General features: G+C 37.4%; 1 long non-coding RNA gene across 1 annotated transcript; it reads left to right on the forward strand.

Moving 5' to 3' along the window:
• The first annotated feature begins 1,846 nt into the window (after positions 1-1,846).
• LOC118166622 lies at positions 1,847-15,252 on the forward strand. Its single transcript, XR_004750636.1, has 3 exons — positions 1,847-1,967; positions 3,016-3,083; positions 14,581-15,252. It is a non-coding gene; the product is annotated as an uncharacterized LOC118166622 (long non-coding RNA).
• The last annotated feature ends 8,201 nt before the right edge of the window (positions 15,253-23,453 follow it).

Below are 23,453 nucleotides of genomic sequence, written 5' to 3' on the forward strand. Positions count from 1 at the left end.
AAAAAAAGGCACGATTTGCAGACAAAGAAATGCCTCATTTTTTTTCCACTAGCCTATCAAGGAAGAAGTCATTGGGGCTTTTAAAACACGTCTAATACTGTTTTCCTGTTAACATTATCATCATTTTTTATATTATTCTTAATAATTTTAATCCCATTTGATGTAAGACATCAAAATTCCCAATCTTTAGTCAAAATGACAGTCTGGCTAGTTGCTGTATGTCTAATTGAGCAATCCGTGATCCAGTACTGAATGGATTGTTTCATCCAAGTTGTCTTACTTAAAAGTATGATTAGTCACGCAGTCTTAAAAATAGGAGAAATGTAGGATCTTGCAAACAAAACTGAAGATTTATGTTATTTCAGAGTAAATTAATAACAAGAAGATTCAAGAACATTTTTTGAAGATTGATGCTAACGTTTGTTTGGTATAGTGAATTACCAGTGTACTTTAAATGAAAAATTAGTTGTGCTTTCTGACACAGCTACTTCAGCAAAGAGAACTGATGTTCATTGATGACCAAAACCTGATGATATATGGAAACTAGAGATGGAAATGACAATATAGAACAATACATACTTTGCAACAAATGAACAGCTCAAGGAATTTTTGAAAACTGTAGCTTTATAATACGGTGGTTACTGAAATGAAGCCAACTACAAAAAATTCTCATGTATTCAGCCTTGTGCTTAGATATTTCTTCCCACCAGCTGGGGTTACTGCCTTTGTTCTTTCAGATAGAACCAATGGTGAAGTTATGATGCAAATTGGATCAGGGAAATGACCTCCAAAAATGCAAAAGGACAGGAAAGTTGGATAGCATATTCTCCAGCTAACTTTGAGAACAAAGCTGTTGTACAGTGTAGCTCTATGCCATTAACTAACTTTTTAGGTCTGTCAAGAAGCAGGCAATAAAATGACTAGAGAAAGAAAATAATTTATCATTTTTTTCCAGTTGCTTTCTCCCAGTCTCACAAATGACTTCATTGGCTTCAGGGGTATTGTCATCCCTTACCATTAGGATAAAAATATTCCAAGGATTGATTTTTTTTATAGAAAAAAAAGGCAAATAAGGAGAGTGAAGGAGAGTGTACAAATTACATCTTTTGATAATACCATCAAATTTCAAGAAAAGGAGATGCAATGATGCCTTGCATTAGAGCCATTGATGCAGCTGTTAGAAAAATGACAAGCTTTTAAGCACACAAACCTCTTTTACATCCAAAAGAGAAGAAATTTTGCAATACCGTTTGAAAACAACAACAACAAAAAAACTCTAAGCCTAAATTAATTAAGTTAATCAAATTTAAGATCAGAGTAGCATATTGACAAGAGAAAAGGTAGTAAGCTTACTAGCCTTGTGGTACAAAGAGTAAAAATAGGTGATTTTTGCTTGTGGGAGATAGAGGCATAATGGGGAGCTGACTTCAAGAAAAACATGATGTGTAAAAAAAATAACCTTTATTGAATATGTGAGTTTTAATATCTAGTAGAACTCTAAATTTTACTTCCCAGGTTTACTTTCTGGAGGAATTTTTTAATGCTTGAGTTAAAAATGTCTCTTTAAGGACATAATTAACACAGCAGAGAATGATGACGTTTTACAGAATATCTTGAAGACTGCAGAAACAGTGAGATGAAACACAGAAGTGAAAGTGTAAAGTCATATATTTAGGGATTAATTTATACTTCAAGGTGTGGGCACACCTCTTGGAAGTAACAGAAAGGAAGAAAGAGCAGAATGAACTATTGATTAGAGTTTTCTTTGAGCTGCTAACATGATACAGCTGTGAGAAAGTCAAAAGTAATCAGGACTATCAAGTGAGATTTGAAAAAAAATGGTTGAGGGAGCTTCTTTCTGATCATGCAATGATTGATTGCAACTGAAACTCTGATGGAGAATTAACTGTAATTCTTTGCAGAGGGGAAGCAAACTACTATTGATGGTATATGTTGCTATGGCTAAGGTGAGCAAAGTTGTACATGTGTACCCATATCTCTCTTGGGAAGCCTCGTGCCTTGCCATTGTTGTTACTTGTTTGTGGAAGGCCTAGGTAACGGTGCCATAGCTGGTATGAGACTGCAAAGTGCGTGAGACTTTTCTTGTTTTGTACCCTACCAATACAATGATGGACATAATTGAGAAGGGTTCTGGAAATCACTGATGATAACTTTATAGCATTTTTTTAAAGGCCTATCACCCAGATAGGTATGGAGGGGTACTGTGAACTGTATCTCCTTAGGATAGTGATTTCAACCCTTTTCTGTTAATATACACTACGCCCATGTGACTGGTTTCAGCTTAGAGCTCTGGTAACTTCTGTTAGAGAGTTGTATCTAAAGAGAAGCATTATTTTGGAGCTGAGAGGCCAAACCTAACCCTGCCCTTCTTGGTTTGTGTGACTGCTTTAGTAATTACAGCATGGATGTTTTTATGTGTGATGTCAGATTTTCTAGAGAATGGCATGCTGCTATTTAGTTCTTAAGTAAAAGCAAAGGTTTTAGTTGAACTTAGTAAAATTATTTATGTTCGGTGGCATACTACAAAATGAAGCTCAGTTAATGGTGTCAGTTCCTGTATAGAAAAGAGCTAGCAATCATTTGGCTTTCATTTTGCAAGAATGTTACCTTAATTTTTAAAAGGAGATCAGATACCATTCAGTGACTGTTCCTTTAATCTTCATGTGCTCTTTTTGTACCAGTGATACTTCAGCTTGTCCATTTCAGTATTCTTTGTATCTTTGACAACAAATCCATACATTTAACTATTTTCTGCCAGCACAACCATTTATATTAGAGGAGAATTGTGTCTCTCAGCCACTACAGCTAGCATGGTTAAAGCTTATGCTGGAACTCTGCCAAATTGCACTTTTGGCCTTAATAAAATAAAAACCGTTGCTTTGGGGCTTAATTGTTGGCATTAATATTGTTGTGAGTGTCACCTTTATTCTCTACAGATGACTTAGACTGAGAATATTGTTACATCATGACTTCTCGATTTACTGTTTCCTTTAGGATCACTCATCCTGACAGGTCTGAGGAGACAAAAATAATTTGATTCATCAATAAAGAAATCACAAGAGGTAAGTGAGGGAAATTTGGTGAGTTTCTCAGGTTCTGGTAGTGCGAATGGGCTAGAAAGTGAACAGTTTGCTGTAAAGCTAGCCATGTCTCTTCCAGAAATGGTAGTGGTCTGTTCTGCTTTGCGAAGAGTAGGAAACAATGTGGAATTCAAGTATTTTACATAGATTGTCAACTGCAGCCAACTATTATTCTTGAGAAGCTAAAGCCTTAAACTAAATAATTTTAAGGTCAACTATGAATCCATCAGGAATAACTCTCAGTCATACATCTAGCTGAAGGGCACGGTAAGCTAGCTGCTGACAAAAGAGCAAGTATGACTATAGGCATCAAGTAACCTCAAGTGGTTCCCGAATCCAGAAAAGTATTTGCTGAGGTCTGAATTTGGAAAGAAAGTAATAATTTTGACTTTTTTTTCTTTCTTTTTTTTTTTTTTTTTTCCTGCTGAAGTAGAAAGGTCAGATGCTAGGGTTTAGTTCCAAATCAAGCCTAGAGAAACTTTAGGAAATATGCTAGCTCTTACAGGTTTAAAAAATAAATAAATAAATAAAAATTTCAGCCTGTGTGCTACTTTATAGAGCAGAAAACTGTAACACTTGGAAACTAGTAGTTAGCCAGAGCAGATGACAGGGAATTAGGCTATTAATCTGCTTAACAAGGACATATGCCAAAGTAGTTTAAATTGTGCTGGTTTGTAATTCTGCTCTTATATAAGAGGAATTCAAATTTAGCAAGACATGCAGGGGTGAAAAAGAGTGTGAGCATACAAGTTCATTCCAAGTCCAAATGCAGTAACTGCCCTATTTCACTGTTTTAGCCATTAATATACAGGCTTATGGTCCTATGTGAGCTGGGTTTACACCGGCTGGTATATACTGTATATTTGATTGGTGTGCAAACTTACATATGTCAAAAGTTACTCCATCTGGTTTTCTTTTCTATTGTCTGATCTTTTGCTGGCACAATAATAATGAGTCTGCTGTTACCATGTTATAAAAATACTTGTAGTCTTAATTTATTTTATAATTTTTTAATAAATTGAACATTTTTGCAGCACACTGACTTGCATTTTGAATAGCAGGAAAACAATTGTGCTGTGGACATGCTAGAATTTTTGCCCCTCTGATGCTCTTTTACTGTAGAACAGGATATTCTCAGAGGCTTAGTAAGATTTGAAATTACAGGTTGATGTTATTTGGCCTTGGAATATCCATTAGAGAATATAAGAATAAACTGTGGATGAAACCAGAATAGGGAGTTAATATTTCATGGAAGGGAAGATTGTTATTTTTATTTTTAGAGTAGAAAATGGTAGTACCAACATTGCACTAGATTTTCTTTTCTATCATTTACCTACATATTTTCAGAGTGGTAATAGTTTCACAGTAGACAAAATGTTTGTGTTTTGCTCCTTTGTCTACAGTAATGATAGTTCCTTGCTTTTCAGGTAAAACATGATTTAATCTGGACAGTGAATGTCTGTGCAGCTAAATGCAGATGTGACTGTATGCAATGCAGGTGTTCTGTGTATGTTTAATATTGTTAGCATGAATGACAGCAGCAAGCTGAATGAAAACTAAAGGTATTTGTTAAGTTCATAGTTGAGCTGACAGCATATGTTATTTTGTATTCAATACTATTATTTCCTGGAATAGCTATATTAAACTAGTACATGCGTTGCAACACCTGCACAATCATGCTTTTATTTTGCTGCATGGGCATACATAGAATGATAAATGATTATCACGATTCATCACCAGTTTGGATTAAGCTGTTGAGTGGGTACTGGATAGCTAGCCAGCTGTCTGGAGGAGATAAACCAACAAATTTAGCTGCCCTTGTGTTACTTTACACAAGAGATGAAGCCTGCAATTTTTTTATACGTTTCTGAGGCTAGTATGTTCACAGGAGTCAACCCCAAGACATTTTCTCCAAACTTGCTGTCAATTGACAGCTAGTCTGTAAAATGCATTATTACAGCGTGGTAAATAATGCTGAGCCAGCTGCTGGTGAGGGTCGTGTCTGGATATGAGGAAAATACCATCTTCTGACAGCCGTATGCGTAGGGGGGAAAAAGGTTGTACTGAAAATCGTTTAGGTCAGATTGCTCTGTATGATGCAAGCACTGCCATCTCGTGGATAATTCGAGGATGTGGAGAACTCTGGGTTATTTATTTATTTTAGAAATATATGTTTTATATTTATTAATATTCACCAGAAGAAAATGTTAGTGTTGTTATAGGGAAGGAAAAAATATGAAAATAACATCATTTCCAAGGACAGAGCATGAAATGCATGTCAGTTACTTAGCTAATCATGTGTTTGTATCATGTTATACAGTTTAGTTTCTTCTTCCTCTTGTTGCCTTTTGTAAGCAGAGGAACATGTTTGCTACCTATGACATTTAACAGTAACAAAAGGGAATCTTAAATCTCTCATTTGCTGGAGTACAATTATTTGTCTGTTGGCACAAAAAATAAGGGGGTGGAGGGGAGGAGAAAACCCTTGGTGTCTTAAGGATTGCTTCTAGAACAGATTGCTTGACTATTATGTCATTGTATTTCCATCACTGAGGAGTAGTTTGTGAGCTATTGCTGCCACGCTTAATATCAGTCCTGTTGTGAACTAGGCTGATTCAAAACTAATTGTTGGATATTCCCTGAGATCTAGGAAGAATTATGAGATGTGATCATGCACGGTCGTAAGAATCTCTAGCTCACAAATTTCTGTTAAGCAGCTGTGCAGCTCTAGCTAGCCATGTCTCTGGCTATGTGCTTTTCTGTACTAAAAATAAAAGCAGTGTTTCATTTTGTGCAAGTCTCCGATGCCAAAAAGAGGAGGGGAAAGGAAATTTGGATATGTAGACATCGACGTAACTTGCTAAAACTCATTAATCTAGACCTATTTTTTGTGCGACTCAGAAAAATAACACTTGGAAGATGTCAGGTGACATCTTGTTGCTTTTATTATTGTTTGTGCAAATATGCTGGCCCTAGCTGAGAGTAGAGCTGTAATGCATCCACACACATGATGCATAGTACCCACAGAGTTTACATTTAGAGCAGGCTAGACAGAAGAAGGAAGGTGAAAAGGATATCTTCCTTCCCTTTAGAGAAGGGAATAAGTACCACACAGTGTCGTGTGATAAGATCATTGGAGGTAGGAATTGTACCCCCTTTTTTCTATTGTGCATTCATCTTCATGGTTTTACATATTGCAAGCTATTTACAAAGGCAGCAAACAAAACCTGTGATTTGCTCCATTTATAGATCTCGTATCTCCTACAACAAGCTGAGTGAACAACGGTGTGGAAATAGTAGCTAAGCATTGTTATGGGAAAGAAAAAGAAATGTTACTGGTTTGTGCCATTGAGGAAGGGGCTGTGTGCCAAGGTGAAGTTCTTCATGAGAGAGCTGAGAAGTGGCTTGTAGTCATAAGATTAGAGCTATTCTGCAGGCTCAAACCAGGAGGAGTGTGTAGTCTTGCAATATTTTGTTAATACTGTATGCCTAAATATAATAACGAATATGAATGTGGAGAATGGGGACCATGAACTTCAGACATCTTAAGTACTAATACTTTACTTCAGGTGTCAAGTAGTTCAGCGCATTTCTGTTAAATGTATCAGAACGTTTAGTTAGAACCCAGGCAGGGAAACAGAACAAAAAACTGGGGTGAACTAAAGGATAGTCCTGAAGAATAAGATAGAACTGGGGGCAGAATACATTGTAGCCCCCCATATTTGAACTATCTAGGAAGAAATAAGCCTGGAACTAAAAAAAATAAAAAATGTGTAAATAATTGAACTAAAAAGTTCGGTCTTGCTTATAATTTGTTCCTGCACTCTCTCATGAAACGTGTATTTTCTTTTTGAAAACAAAAAAAATGGCATGGATCCCTGTGTTCAATTTTGGTCACAGTTCATGAGGGGAAAACTTGTAGTCCAGTTAAGTCAGCTCTGAAATGATCACCTGCTGTTGATGTTCTGGGTATGTCCTATGACTGGTCCCTATGCCCAGAAGCAACCAGTGAAGGGAGAGGCACCCTCCTCTGGCTGTAAGTATCCACAGAGAGAGATTTCATAACAGCTATGACATATATGCTACATACTTGCTTCCACAGTACTTTTTCCTATTAATTTCTTTGTGTGGGTAATCTCTGAGAATGAAAGAATTGAAAGCTGAGAATGAAAGAATTGGAAGGATAGAAATACAGCTTCAAAGTCCATCTTGAAAAGGAGAAGGGGAAAAAAAGACAGCTGAAGCTAGCAAGCATGGGGATTTACCCTTGCAGGCTGTTTGCTCCTTGGTAATTTTTCTCTAATGGAAAGCAAAGGGTGGGTAGATATTACAAAAAATAAAAAATAAAAAAAAAATGCATAAAGTGCAATAATTCCTTTTGAATGAGGTGTAAAGGCAGTGGCATAATGTAAATGTAAAAGGCAGTGGCTTCTGTAACAAAGTTAGAGGTATGTTGCCTGAGAAAGATCTCTGTGTGCCTTCTTTCTGCTCTCAAAGGAAACATCAACTGCGTTTGCTTTTTAAAAACATACAAAGGCTCTGACAGACATGTTCTGTCAGTTTTACCTCTGGAGCTTTAAGCTGCCACCTCCCCATCTATCTTTGTGTCTGCAGAACGTTACCTCTCCTGACACCTCTTCAGCTCCCTCTGTTCCCTACCGAAGGTACTAGCTGTGGTATTGTCTTTGCTGGTGAGCTAATCAACTGCAGCAGGCTCTGAATTGCAACACTTTCACAGATTCACAGAGTTTCACAGATTTGCTCCTCATGATTGTTACAGGGGAATATCTTATAGACAGGAAGATGGTAGGTGATGGTAACTGTTTAATCAAGTGCACTCCAGTTCAAAGATCATAAACTAAAAGGCAAGATGACCTGCAATTGATTTTCATCTGTAAATAGGGAAGCACTCCATAAATCCCAAACTCTTTCCAGCTCATCAGAAGTGGGTTTTGTGGTTTAGTTTTGTGGTTAAGTGGCTCTTTGAACCTCTAAGAGAAGATACATCTGGAAGAAACAAACACAACTGAAAGTTTTTTTTTTTTTTTTTTTTTTTTTTTTTTTTTTTTTAAAAAAAGACCCAAATGTATTAAATAACTATCTGGTTCCTAGGTGATGTATTGTAGTTAGCAGCCAGAAATGACAATTCATATTAAACTTTTGAAAGTGCCCTTGAATGAAGGTGGAACAACTGAAATAATAATAAAATTAGAAAAGCTGCAGTTGCAAGGATTTAAGAATCTCTTGCAAATGTTGCAGAGAAAGCAGCAATAAAACAAGAATGTTGATGCTAGAGCATGATCAGCAAAACCCCTGACATTTCACAAATCATAAGATGTGTTGTCCTTTGCTAAAAGGCAGATGTGATAATTATGAAAGCAAGGTACATCAATAAAAATCAGAAGACTTGCATAGTAACTGTTTGAGGTTGCATTTAAAAAAAAAAAGTCATAATTTTAGAAATGGAGTAAAAAACATTTACTTGTGGCAATGTGTTATTGTAAAGACACTAGTATCAGCCATTGTGTGTACCAATTTGCAAAATATTAGTTGAAATAAAAATAATTCATTTTTTTTGGATTTCTATAACCCAGTTGGTTTCCTAAGAAGCTATTCAGATTTTTTAGTCAAGCTACTTAATATGAGGTCATCTCTTTGCTTTAAAATAAATCCATTCCATTCTGCTTCTCAATTGATATTTTCTATACTTTTAAGTTGTTTTCCCAGAGGAAAGAAAACAAACCACTTTGGATACTGACTGACATCCAAACAAAACTGCAGCACAGGAGAGATCTCCCCTGTTCGGTACTAGCGGCAAACTTTAGAATTCTATGAAGCTTATCTTTTAAAACTAATGTGTGATCGTTATTGTTAAACAGCTCCGGTCATTTACAAATACAGTTCACTTATTTACATGTAGTGAAGTCAACGGGTGCTTTCTTGCAATTGAGAACAGCTGGGTGTTCTGTGCTGTGGAGGAAGGCTGTTTGTGAAGACTTACTTTAAAAATTGTAATGATACTCAGTTGCCACTCCAGATATTATGATGTTTAAATGCTAAAGTGCAGATTTTGCTGTTTAAAATTCTGTGTCTTACTAGGTTCTGTTTAGCTGCTGACTTTGGGAAGAGCCTAGCAATGCATTGTATCAGGGGCTTGAAATCTGTATAGTGATTTGTATGTCTAGGCTGGGAAGCAGAGAGATACGAAGCAAATTAGAATCATGGAATAACATGAGATTGAGAGAGTCTGGAGGTCATTTGGTCCCACCTTCCACTCAGTGCAAGGCCTGCTTTAGAGCTAGACCAAGCTTGGACATGATCACGTAGCAGAGAATTACATGGCCATAATTAGAGTCCTGACATTCCTTTGATGTAAAGCTGCTAAACAAGTCACCGGAGTCTGTTTCACGTACTCCATCTGTGAGGCAGAGAGAATTTTTGTGTAAATAGCTGCAAAGTATTTTGATCTCTGAGTAAAATCAAAGCACTGGGCAGGAGTGATTTACTTTGGTACTAGGGTGAAACGATTTCTTCTGTTATTGAAGATGTGGAGGAAAAAAAAAAAAAAACCTCTTACATTTCCTGTCAGTATCAGGGAGGATTACAGGAATTGCTAATATACTTTTCCTTGAGTAAATAGGTCAAATTCGCCTTTTCTAGATTCTTGCTATTTAGAGGTTGAATTGCACTTTTTTTGTTGTTTTGCCGCTTAGGGAAGATGCTCTGTTTGTGACTGCAAAATTTCTGAAAGCTTCTATTTCTATTCACTTATGAAACTATTCACATCAGGGAGAGCAAAAATACGATCTCATGACATTATTTATATGAACTGAAACAAAAAGGTCATATTCTAACTGTGCTGATTTCAGTCTTCTCCCTGAACAGTGATGAATAAATAAGGAGACTTGAATAGTGCATGTTAGTAACAGTGGCTGAACAGGCAGCTAAATCCAAACAATCCCCACACAGAAAGCAGAGTTGCATATACAGAGTGGGCAAATTGTTTCAGGTTTATAGGTTTATATAGCACTGCTAAGACAATGTTTAAGTCTTCTACACATATCAATTAATTCTCCAAAATGCTATCTGAAAGCCCTTCTTGTATTACTAGCTTGTGGTCCTATTGCAAATGTGAGGAAATCCACAGAATGTAATTTGACTAAGAACATAACATACATGTCAGTCACTGACAAGGTCTTGTTATACCCTCTGCCTCATTCTTACCTGCATTTTGCTCTTTCTAAAGGAGATTGGCAGAGCAAGCCTTGGGCAGGAACATCAACTGACCTATGTCAGGGTTAGGACTGGAATGTCTAGAACAGGTGTGAAGGATTTTCAATGGCAAAGTCAGGGCAAAGGATACTAGAAGGAATGATGGGACCACCTTTAATATCTTCTACTTTCTTTCCATTATCTGGACTTCTGTTTTATAGCAACTTCTCACAATACTGTTATGTAGAAGTAAATTGAAATTCCCAAATATCCCATGAAATAATTTTCAAAAAATCAATTTCCTATTTTTCCTTTGACTTTTAAATGTATGTGTAAGGTGTTCATAAGCTGTACCCAATCATCCATATCCATGATGATTCTGGTTAACAGATCACTTTACCTCCTACACAGTAAATAGTTTAGTTCCATTATTTATGCAGTAATTGGAGCTGGGTTACTGATAAATACAAATAAAATCCTTGTGAATATTATTAAGGTGGTATCATGTTTGCTTTCCCCTTTCCCACCCTCCCCTATAGTTTAGGTCTTAGGTATATATGGTCACATTTTGAAGTCCTGTCTTACCTACAATGCATTACATGTCTCTACTACTTGATGACTTGCCAGTTCTCTTCTCATCTTGCCTTACTGAAGACATTTTTGTAAAGCAATACAGTATCTCAACCATTAGATGTGCCTCATTAATTTCAGCAGCCCTTTCATTTATTAAAAGTCCTTCGTTGTCTTCAGTTTTATTCTTTTCATGATTTGTTATAACCCATCCAATTTTCTCTAACTGATTTGACTGCACTAATTCATTTTGTGTTTTGGCTGCCCTTCTCTTTGCTGCAGTCACACTGGATATTTGTGTTCTGTCACTTCCATTGCTCCATTTTCTTTTAGTCTTCGATGCACAATTAGTCCCTGATTGCTTTTGATTCCTTGTATTCTTTTCCAGAAATGTATCTATACAACTGATAATACCCCTGCTTGCAAAGGAATATTCACAAAACATTTAATTTCATCATTTGTATAACATAAATGAGAAGTTACAGAAATGACAGTTTTTTAACAAGTCAGTAAGAGTCAGTAATTCAAATGGTTAGCGCTCAGTAGAGGTTACTCTAGTCAGACTGAATAGAGGTTACTAATATCAGTGGTCTGTGTTTAAAACTCAAATGAAGTCAGTATTCTTATACTTGACTAGACATGTCATAAATAATCTGTTAAGCATGGGTCTGTGTTTTTTTTCCTTGAAATGCATCCCCATATACTTGCCTTTTTAAATAATAACTAGCTGTATTTTGTGCCAGGTGTTAAATTAGGTAAACTTCACATTTTCTGATACTGAACAGCTGTTTTTTATCACTATTCTATTGAGATGTAGGTGGTATTAACAGAGCAGATGGACAGCTACTCTGCAGCACGTGCTTGTCTCAGTAAAGGACAAAAGGTCAAGAATCTGCCGTGTTCCTTTTGTGTGTTTTCTCATTTAGGAGAGCAGTTTACACTCCACCTGGGGTTTAATAGGAGACCATGACTGCATGTCTATGGGAAGAATTAGTTTTTCCTTCAGATGAACTATTTATGCTGTGATAACTATTGGAGCTGGGAACCGTTAGTTGCCAGCTGATCCTAAAACCTGACAGGAGTTGCAGGTTGACTTCCACGAATTGTCAGAGCAACTGCTTATCATCGGGCACTTATTGCCAAGCCTCTATCAGCTGAATCCTAGCAAATCTGCCTCCAGTATTCTATTATTTTTTCCATAGTTTCCTTCTGTCTTCCTTCCACCCATTTCTCTAAGTCATCTTCTCCTCCATTCCTCTTATCTATAAGAAGTGTGCTATGACCAGACAAGCAGGGTTTAATGTTTCTCTAGCCACAGAAGTGTAGTGACTGGCTGGAGGATCTCAGTTTGTTCTTGCAGTTAGTGAATTTCCAAACTGTTGTGGTTTAACCCGGCTGGCAGCTAAACACCACACAGCCGTTCGCTCGCCCTCCCCCCTCCCTCTCTGGGATGGGGGAGAGAAACGGGAAAGTGAAGCCTGTGAGTTGAGATAAAGACAGTTTATGAAAATAGAAAATAATAATGATAATAATAATAATATGTACAAACAAGTGATGCACAATGCAATTGCTCACCACCCGCTGACCGATGCCCAGCCCAACCCCGAGCAGCCGGCCCCCCCACCCCGGCTAGCCACCCCTATATATTGTTCAGCATGACGTCAGATGGTATGGAATACCCCTTTGGCCAGTTTGGGTCAGCTGTCCTGGGTCTGTCCCCTCCCAGCTCTTGCTGCACCCCCAGCCTGCCCGCTGGCAGGACAGAGTGAGAAGCTGAAAAGTCCTTGGCTTAGTATAAGCAGTGCTCTGCAGCAATTAAAACATCAGCATGTTATCAGCACTCTTCTCATCCAAATCCAAAACATAGCACCCTACCAGCTACTAGGAGGGAAAATAACTGTCCTAACTGAAACCAGGACACAAACCAAGTAGATCATTACTGTTCCACAGGCACACTCCCTCTCCAGACCACTCTAAGTGTTATATCCGTCAGTGCCAAGGTGTAAGTCAGGCCTGTGTGATGATAGGAGAGATGTGATTGTTTTTCACATGGTAAAATTTAAAATTTGTCATATCTGTTCTATGGGCAGGGTCATGTAAGACATGGTGGGGAGGGACTAAACCACTGCAGAACTGAAAGATGATGGACTGTCCCAGGCATGCTAGTCAACATCAACTCAAGAAAACCTATCCTGGAAAGCTGTTAAGCTTGAGGGAGTTGGTAACGCAAGGAACGCCATTAATAAAGCAGTTTATTGCAATACAGAGGATAGCAAGATCCTCATAGTGATCTACATAACATTGATGTTTACTCTGGTTAGACACTTGGAATACCTTTGAACCGCTCTACTAGATTTGTTTTAACATCTCTCTGTGCCTTTTTGCTTACCAAGAGGATTGCACTCAATGGACAAGGATTTAGAGTTTAGGAAACTCCATGATGACAAATAGCCATCTGAAAGGGTTGACATTACTTTTTTTTTTTTTTTTTCCCCTTCCTCAAAGTTTGAATTGTTTGCGTGTTTGAAGAGTGAAATAGGTTGTGTATAAATTAGCAGAACAGGTGAAAAAGTGAGCCCCTTCATGTTCTAGCTAAATAAACATGTTTAAGCCTAGGCATTCTCATTTCACTTCTCAAAGCTTACAGTTAAATGGGACGCTGTCAGCACTAATTTACTATTTTAATGGAACGTGTCTTTAGCAATCCTGCCCTGTAAACAGTTTATTTTTTTTCTTTGTGTATGGCAATTCAAAGGCCAGAGATAGTTATAAGCAAATATCCCAGGATAGGGGATTTAATTGCATGTTAAATACCTGCTGGAGATGGACAAGTCTGCCCTGTGCATCACTCAGCTGTTACCAGAGGTTAAAGGAACATAAGAGATGGGACTATGAGAGACTTTTCCATAGGGTGTTCTTTCTAAATAGGTTCAGCTTATGTTCCTAGTATTTCTACAGGAAAGGCCGCAAGATCTCAGCAACTACTGAATTCAATAAAGGCTTGTGTTGCTGTCTCCTTACACCATTGTCTATTAATGAGTGGGAGGCTGGGAAGAGGTGGCTGGAGTATAGAGCAGATTGGGATCATCTAACTGTGGGCGTGCAAGTAGGGCAGTATCTCTCATATCCTAAACTTCTCAGCTACACAACAAATACGATACCAAAAAAAGTGATCGCTTTGTGTATTCCCCTGTGATGACTTATCTTCATTCTCACCCGAATCATGAAATATTATTGAATATCAAATATTTGCCCTAAAGAAAAGACCAAGAGACTTGAATAAAGATGAAAGAAATGTTGTTCTACAACTGTTTTATTTCTACTTATAAGAACAGACTTTATATTATTATTCCTTAAAACTAAGATACAATGTTCTATTATACCTAATACATTTAAAAATTAAATTTTTAAAATTACCTAGCAAATTTAATTAATAATCATGTAGGGATTAAAATCCCTACAGGAAATTTCTTTCTAGTACAAGGTTATATAAGTAGCCTGGGTTAGTAAAACTGTTCTTTGAATTTGTGTGAAATATTTTATTATTTAAGTGTGCTTGTGCAGTTGTTAAACTAGTTTAAATTAATCCAGTTACTGACTGATATCTTTTATAAGAACGGGACAGCTTTCTTACATCTATGGAAGGTAAGCTTTTATATTTTTCCGATGTAGTGCAATTCTCTTTTCCTTTCCCCAGAACACCGTTCAATTTTGATCTGTTACTGGTCTCATGTTGGTACCATCAGTTATACCTTGGACAGCTAGACTCTCAGGAAGAAGCCCAAGGAGAGGGAAGCTGGAAACACTTCAGTGGCAAGCTGTGCAGGTCAGACTTGCAAGAAGTGATACTAGAGGTGGTAAGTTGGATTAGTTGGCAAAGATTACAAAAGGGGGTAAAACATACATAAGAATTCAATGAGCTACATGGATATCGTTTGTGTATGTTCCTATCAAGTGTGGATCATAACTATTTGCTGTGGAGCAGGCAATGATCAGTCTGCTCCAATATATGTCTTAAGAACAAGCTCTTGCTGAAACTGCGCTGGGATATTAGTTAATTATTATAATAGCCAAAAATAGTTATTTGACTTATCATTTGTCAGGGGTATACAACAGGTTATTATATCTACATTATTTTCAACTGCTACACTGTCTTTAAGAACACTGGAGAACAGAGTTACTTCTGGTACACTTCCATTGGACTGGATCCTAAGTCTGCCATAAAGGAATGTCAACAGTGGAGCTTCAGTAGGAAGCTCCTCTTGTTGTACCAGTTTTCTTGGAGTTTCCCTAGTGAAACAATGAAGTTGGGTTTAAATAGAGCATGAACTACATTATTAATAAACAAATGATACTTTCATAATTAAAAGTCAGGCTTTATTTTAAACCTGTTTCAAATAATGCTGTCCTACAGAAGAATCTAGAAGCTGGTTATGACTTTTTAAATTGTCTGGTATCAATATGGTTTTGAAAATTCATGTTTCTCAATTATTCAGTATTCATGGCATTCACAAAGTTGATTTGCTCAGTGGCAATTACTCAGTGATACCACAAAAGAGCTAAATCATTAAACCTGGAGTAGTAGTGTGATCTTCTAATTGCTACCTCTGTTCTATAAATGTAAATCCTTTGCTTATGTTCACCGACTGTATATTGTAAGAAGTATACATGTGCATATAATTTTCTGTTTTTTTCCCTTTTGTTTATATTTTATGCAAAACTGAAGATCACTGAAAGGAGAGGGGCTTTCAAGTACACAAAATCAGAGTTTGATGCTTAAGTGTCACTAAAAGTATAGCATTGAAAACATTTTTTTCTCCCTTAAATTTCCTTAACAAAACCTAAATAACAGTTAAAATCAGGAGAGACCTGCACTTTATAGCTAATCAGACCTGTTGTTCCAAATCACATTTTTATCATTGCCGAGTTATTTGTATGCACATTCCTGAACAGATGGATGTTTATCACTCTTATGTGATGTTTATCACTCCAAATACTGTTGTTATGGTGTTCTGCACTATCCTTTAGTTGAGGTCAGAATTTGAATGAATGTCAAAAAGGTTGTTGTTTTTGTTTGTAATCCACCTACTTTGTAAAGGATAGAAACTTTGGTCGTCAGGCCCCCTTCATATAGGAGAAGGCCTGGATGGGAAAGGTTACAGTGGCATTCTGAAAAAGGTGGTGTGAGTGTGAAACAGAGAGGAGAGAGCGAACAATTGAAGATTTATTTAGATAATGCTGAGGCTTGCTTGTGTTATACAAGCTATTACTTAAAAATGCCTTGGTACCATGGAAGATGGAAAATGTGTCACCATTTTTTAAAAGGACTTTGGATTGGAATATTCCTGACTGGTAAGTCTAATGTCTCTATGGGGTAGTGAAACCATAGATAAAGATAGTATATTCAGAAAGATCCAGTGCAACTTCTGCAGGGGGGTCATGTCTCACAATTCTGTTGTAGTTCCCTGAAGGAGTCATTGCTGTGTGCTTGACAAGGGTGATGTAATTCATGTTGACTTTAAAAGGCCTTCAGAAATACACCTCCCTCCCCCCCCCAATACTTAAAGGAAATCAAAACACAACAGGATAAAAGGAAAGACCTTCATATAGATTTGTAACAGTTGAAAAGACAGAAAGCAGCAGATAGGAACAAATGCATGGTTTTCTCACTGTAGGATTTTCACCAGGCAAATTCCATTGAGATCTGCAATGAGGCCCATGTTATTGAGGCATGAAAGGCCCAATGTCAGCAAGTTAGGGAAGAGTAAAGAGGAAGGTGGTAATATTTGCTGATGGCATTAAGCTGTGCAGAGCACTAAAAACTAAAGCTTACTGCGAAGAGCTGAAGAAGGGTATTGTCACATTGGTTGCTTAAGAAACAATGAAGTTCACAGCAGTGAAAGATAAAACAACGCAGATGAAGAAAATTATTCTTAACTTCCTGTATACATGATGAAGACTTCTGAATTAGCTATTGCCAGTCAAGAAAGAGATACTGTAGTTATGGGTATTATTTCATATTCTATAAAAATGTCAGCTCAGTGCTCTGTGGTGATTACAAAAATAGGTGTTAGGAAGGATTAACATGGAACATGAACAAAACAAATACCATAACTTCTCTGATATCAAAAGTCAAGAGCAAAAACAATAGCAAGGAAGATCAAAGTTGCAGAACGATTTCTACATGAGAAGTGATTGTAAACCTGATTCTCCAGTCTGTGAAAGAGTTGTATGGGAGGATACAATAGGATCTATAAAGTGCTGAATGATGTTGAAACTACAAATAGGGTGCAATTGGTCATTGTCTTGAGTTAATTCTCCAAACCACAGGCTGCTGGAAGCTGGGGGAGTATGGGGAATATATAACTGCATACTTGTGCTGTTAACACTCTTCTGTAAACATCTACTATTATACTGCTACTGGAGACAATAAGCTGTCTGTTTCTATGATCTCAGATATTGAAGCTTGCAGGATAATTTTTTGTAAGCTGCTAATTTGTGTTTGTACAGTATATAACGAGCTAGAACCTAAGCAAGCCCTTCTGTGTAAACTAGCATTTGGTGACATTAAGCTAGAGAAACACACAGATGCTGTATTGCGGGACATGGACAAACAAGAACATGACACAGTATGATACAGAAGATGTGTCAGAATGGTGAGACTAACTTAAGGTCAAATTCCTGCAGTCTCTGAGGTCTAATTCTCTGTTTAAGTATTTTACTGGTATCGATAGGGACTTGCTTGAGCTAAAATTAAGCTCAGAGGTGTTAAAGCAGGAAAGGAAGGAAGGGAAGATTTGTCTCCTAGCCTGGTAAGCCTATATAATTCTTTTGTCAGTGCAGTTTTCTATTTCAAGTGACAGAATCTTTAAGCATTATGGTTGCTGAATGGTACAAATGTGGGGATCTGCTCTCAAACAGAGATGCGGAGCAGAAAATTATTGTGAGAAGCATGTTTCTGAGGAGGTATAGGCTGTAGAATAGCAGAACAGGAAAACAAACCTGTTGCCTATTACCACCAAGACTATCTAGATGTTGTGCAATCTTTGTTGATCCTGTGCCATGTGAAGCTACCAACATATTGTTCCAGTGGTGAAAGTGATTTCTTCCACACAGAGAATGAATCTGACTATTTTTGGAGGAGGTCATTGTTCCATGGAATTGATCTGGTATCAACCATAATGTTGATATATTTTACTGCTTTAAAAGTTCTGCATGTGAAAAGACTCTCGGATACCAGGAATTTTGTCAATCCTACAAAGAGGACAAGGGCAGATGAAGTTGCCTTAGATGATACTTCTAATTACTGATTTTTTTTTTTTTCTCTGTTGTCTTCCTGTTCTGGCCAGGTAGTTGTCATTTTACAACTGTTTTTTTTTCTTTTTTTCTTTTTTTTCCCACCTGGGAATGCTCCATTCCTTCCCTTAGGTGTCACTATTTATCGCTGCTAGACTTCCACAGGCTCCAAATTTGGCTGAATGGCACAGTTTTCCTCTATACTTCAGGCTTCTTGGCAAGTGTAGTGTGTATAGCCTGCTCTGCCAGTCTGTGCTGCCTCACATACTTGTCTCCCTCCTACATCAGAGAATAGCAGTGACAGCCTGTGTAAGGCTGTTACCAGAGATCTATATTAGTGCAATGTTATAAAAGATACCTTGCCAGTAATTTCTCAGGGAGGATTATGTCTTAAAATGGGGCTGAAAGTTGTATATGCTTATTTTCTTAAAAAAGTGATATTGCTAGTAAGCATAAAATTCCTCAGAAAGCTAATCTGAGTGCCTTTTTTTTTAATGCTTTTCTCTTTAGTTTTACTTCAGAAACATTTAGATTCTGACTTTTTTTTTTTTTTTTTTTTTTTTTTCCCTTTCATATCTGTATTTCTTGAGGGGGGAAAAGGGGGAGGTAGAAGGGTTTATGTCTGTTAGTGGCCAAAATATTGTTGCCTGTATCTGCCATTTCCCTAAGAATCCATTTATCCTGACACATTGATGTGCTTGAATCATAGTATCGACTTCTAAACAAGCCCCTGATTTCCTTTTTTATACAACTACGGTATATTCGCATGCAACTTCAGAACTTGTAAAACTGCAAAGAGTTATTTTACCTGCCACCATCCATCTATTCCTACAGTGAATATCTAAAGCTGTCACACAGGAACATTTGGTTATTTGCAGTTATGTTCACTGGACCTCACTCACTGTGGTAGAAGTTGGACTCCTGTGCAAAATCATTACTCTGTGTGCTACAAAGGCAGCAAGCAGTGTCTGCTGCCATGTCCACAGGAGGGTGCCCTCTTGGTAGAGGGGAGTTTTAAATGCTTCTAGGGACACTGCCAGGAGATGTGGTCCCTGCAAGGTGCTGCACATGCTCTCCGTGGCACAGCCCCTTCAGCCAGCATTACCCATTTTTGGGCTGGCACTGGCTTTCTGCAGTTCACAAAGGGATAGGGAGGTTTCATCTAGTTTCTTGTAGTTCCAGTATCAGATTTCTTCTAAATAAGTTTATGCTTGCAGAAACCTTTGTTATTCTGTCAGGAAGCACAAAAATCTTACAGTACTATTGCAAAAGCTGAACTACCACATAAAACAAACCTACAATATTAAAAATATTGTAAAAATAAACTTAAAATAAAAACCACAAAGTAAACCTACAATATTAAATATTTACAGATTTAAAAATATAACTGCAAGAAAGGTGATGAATGACAAGAAGTAAATGAGTTGTAATAGGCTAGGTGATTGTTTTGGTTGTTTATTTGTTTGATGTGAAGGCATTAAAGAGAATTTCAGTCAGGGTAAAATCTTTTGTTTTTTAATCCAAGAATGACCTTGAGCTGTGGCGGAACGAGGTAAACCGGACTGGCTAGCGGATTACCCAGGGAAAACTCTGGTATTTTTAACCATGCAAATAGCTAGTCATCTGTTTTGAAATAAAGAGGATTACTTTTGCTTGATAGCTCTGTGTTGTGTTTTCGCTGTGCCCGGAGTATGAACTCTGCAGTTACCAAAGATAGAAAAAAAAAATGGCTGTAGTCACGTCACACTTTAGCCCTAGGAAGAAAATGCAATGGTCATTTACAGTGTCTAATCTAGGTTTTGACAGTTGTGTGCATGCTAGATCATTGGTGACGGTATAAGCAAGAAATGCAGCATGGAGATGTACATTTCTTATATGGAAACTTTTATCTTCAGCAAATGGAAAATAACAAATTCCATTTTGCTTCCCACAGGCAGAGTTTTTATTTATTTCACCAGTAACTAAATCAAAGAGCCATCTGCATCTCCTGTGGGGTTCAACTCTCTCAGCTAGTTTCTTCAGGAGCTGGCAAGAATATACGTATACAAGTACAGAAGCAGAATGATGAGCACTATTTATTTTAAATGACAAAAGGATTTTTTTCCTCTTGTTGCTAAGCTATGTTTCTTCTTATAACTACCCTAACAATGCTGTTTTAGAAGACTTGTTGATTTGGCAAATTAATATTTCTAACAGTTATATATGGCAAAGAGCAAGTTCTGCTCCTACTTGAACAAGCTGAAAGGCCTGCAGATACATGCACAAAACTATCTGCAAACAAGGTGGCCCTCCTTCTGCATTTGCAAAGTACTGGCCAGCCTCCTCCTGGTATCAATAAAACTTACAATGCTATTGTATGAGGAGGTACTCAGCTTAGTGGGGGTATTGGGAAGAATTTTTTGTAATTTCAACCAAAAGGAAAATAAAGTTCTGTTACAGTATGTATATCATAAAGTTCGGGAACATGAGAGTTATCATGGGGAATTCAGGTTTTTATTTCATACTTAAGCTCTCTTTCTGATACTTTTTAAGAGGGATCCTAATAATATAGTGTTGTTTTTGCAGAGCAGAGGATACTAAATAAAAGCTTTTTAATTGCAAACAGCAAGCCTAAGTCTATTGCAAGCAGAGCAAGTCATCTTTATGGAATGTAAGAGTAATTCTTTGTATGTGTGTTTTAATAGTCATTGGCCACAGATTCTTTTAGAACTTTTTCTACTCCTTCTGCTTTAGTGATTAATTTTATCTGTCGTCTGAATGTACACATCTTCATCTCTTGAATCTTGTGCATATGTCTTTGGTGTTTCACTGGAAGCATGTGTTTCCCAAGTAAATGTTACAAAGCAGCATAGGTGGAAAATGTATTTTGAAACTGTTTCTAACTATTTTGTTGAATGCACTTAATTAGAAAAGATGTCTGGCCAATTTTCTCCTCTGTGTTTGGCTCCTGTTAAATCTTGAATTATAAGGTGTTCTGAGAAGGGCATGAGGCAGGAGAATGTTTATGTGTTGGCTGTGGATGTAAGATCATATAACGAAGCAATGTGAAGATAACTAATGTCGCTTATAAAATATCTCCAGGAATTAACTAATTATAGATAGTATCATCTGCCATTAATTTTCAAGTATGTAGAGAAGTAATGGTTTCTTAAGAGAATTTGGAACAATGCACTGTAAAAACATGCACAAGAAAATCCCCACCCTGTCTGCTTCTGCAGCTTGTTGTTTTTTTCAGTCCTGCTTCCATGAAGTCATTTTTACTACTGTAGAGAGACTTGGTTTACCATTATTTTTGAAAGCTTGAGATTCACACTACTGCAGTGACAGGAAGGGAAAGGAATTAGTATGTGTGGAACAGAAGGTATGTCCCCACTCTTCCTCACCTATTTGGAAACTTCTGTTTCAATGAACCTGGCAGACCCATGAATGTTTGTGTGATAGAAGATCAAGGACTAAGAGCAGACTGGTCAGCACGAGCAAGTCTGCTTTCTGCTCTTTGATATGCGTAGCAAACAACAATCTAGTCTTGTGATAATGAGCTTCTGATAAGGAAGTTGACCCAAGGATCTGCTTTTAATATCTTAAGAAACCACTTTGTTTCAATAGCAAAGTCTGCATCTTCCTATTGAGGATAATCCAATGATGAGTCTTTGACATAAGCATGCTTTTCTCTTGTCTGTAAGTTCAATTTCATCTAGTTTAGTGTCAATATTTGTAGGTTGAACTGTGTTTATTTTCATTTTATGAATATAATTGTTCGCTCTTGCTTTCTGGCTTTAATTAAAATAAGATTGTAAGCTGTCTCCCTCAGCAACTTCTTTGCCCCCCCCAAAAAAAAAAGTAGAATTATTCAGGGACTTTATTTTCTTTAAAATAAAATCTCACCTTTACTCCAATGTACTAATCATATCGCTTGTCCACCAATCAAATCTCTTGTCCTTTACTCAGGGACTGCTCAGTCCCATGTAGCTCTGTTTCTGCTCCTTGGAGCCAGCTAAATTGTGTTTCCCTGCGGCTGTTAATGCACCTATAGGCAGCTTCTGTTGGCTGGCTAGACAGCATGGTGAGAGGAGAAGGTGGATGGAGTAGCTCATTCAATGGCAGATCTACAAATGAGGCTGTCCTGCAATGTACTTGGCTGAATGGGATGGGTGAGAGCAGGTTGTCAGTCCAGCTTTTGACATCTATCATTTTGGAATACCTACTGAATAGTGTCAGGTGAATCCAGTTGCCCAAGTACGTTTTGAAATTTTGCACAACAAAAGCAGAATTCCTCTCTAAAAGGCTTCTAACACACCTAATGACAAACACAACTCTGAAATGAGGAGTTTGGCACAATCCTAAATAAGTCTCAGCAATACTAGATCTCTGCATTACACTAACTTTGTCAGTTCCTGCTACTTGTTCTCTCAGCTTTTAGCTCTTAGGTTAAGGTTAGAAGTTCGTGAATTCCTGCTCATTATCTATTATCTGGAGGGAAAAAAAGGCCACAGGAAAATTCTGTCTTTCAGGTCTCTCAAGCCTAGTATACTGTGCTTTTTTTCTTTGTACAGACAGAAAGGTCAGATGAAGCAGCCTTCCATTTGCTATGTTCAGCAGCTGGTTTGATAATAATATTCACTCTTTTGATAGCTGAGTGTGAGTATCTCCTTCCAAACCAGATCCTCTCCTTGCAGTAATGCCATAATCTATCAACACTTTAAGAACTTTAATATTCTCTCTATGATTGTCTCTCCTAACAGTTTTCAAGATCATTTATTCAGTGATCTTACTGCCTTTGCTTGTCTCAGAATAGCGTTTGAAGAGGATCTGCAGTCTCTTTTGCTGCTTTATGTAGTACAGCAATTCCTTCTGTCTTTTCCTGTAATGTCTCAGAAAGAAACCTCCAATCTTTCTTCATTCTTCGCTGCCAGAGAAGAATAGAAGAATGCAATAGCCTTGCTAGCCACAAATCTCAGCAAGAAGTTAAAAGCTCTAACAGTGGTGTAGTTTTTAGAAGCCCCTTTGAATGGCAATGAAGAAATAAGAAGGCAAGGGAAAAAAAAAAGAACCAGAAAGTGCTTCAACAGTTCCACAACCAGTGGTCAATTATTGTACGCTTTATTCCTCCTCCTTCAACACACTATATAAAACATGTCGTTTCTGATCTAAAACTGATGAGCTTTATTGTTGATTCAATTTTACCTTTACAAGTCCCTTCAGAGCCAGGACCATGGCTAAGTGTTCCCTGTGGTACTTTTAGCCCTTGCATGCTGCCCTGCCAGATAACTGTTG

This window comes from Oxyura jamaicensis, chromosome 4, assembly GCF_011077185.1.
Source record: "Oxyura jamaicensis isolate SHBP4307 breed ruddy duck chromosome 4, BPBGC_Ojam_1.0, whole genome shotgun sequence".
NCBI classification, from domain to species: domain Eukaryota; kingdom Metazoa; phylum Chordata; class Aves; order Anseriformes; family Anatidae; genus Oxyura; species Oxyura jamaicensis.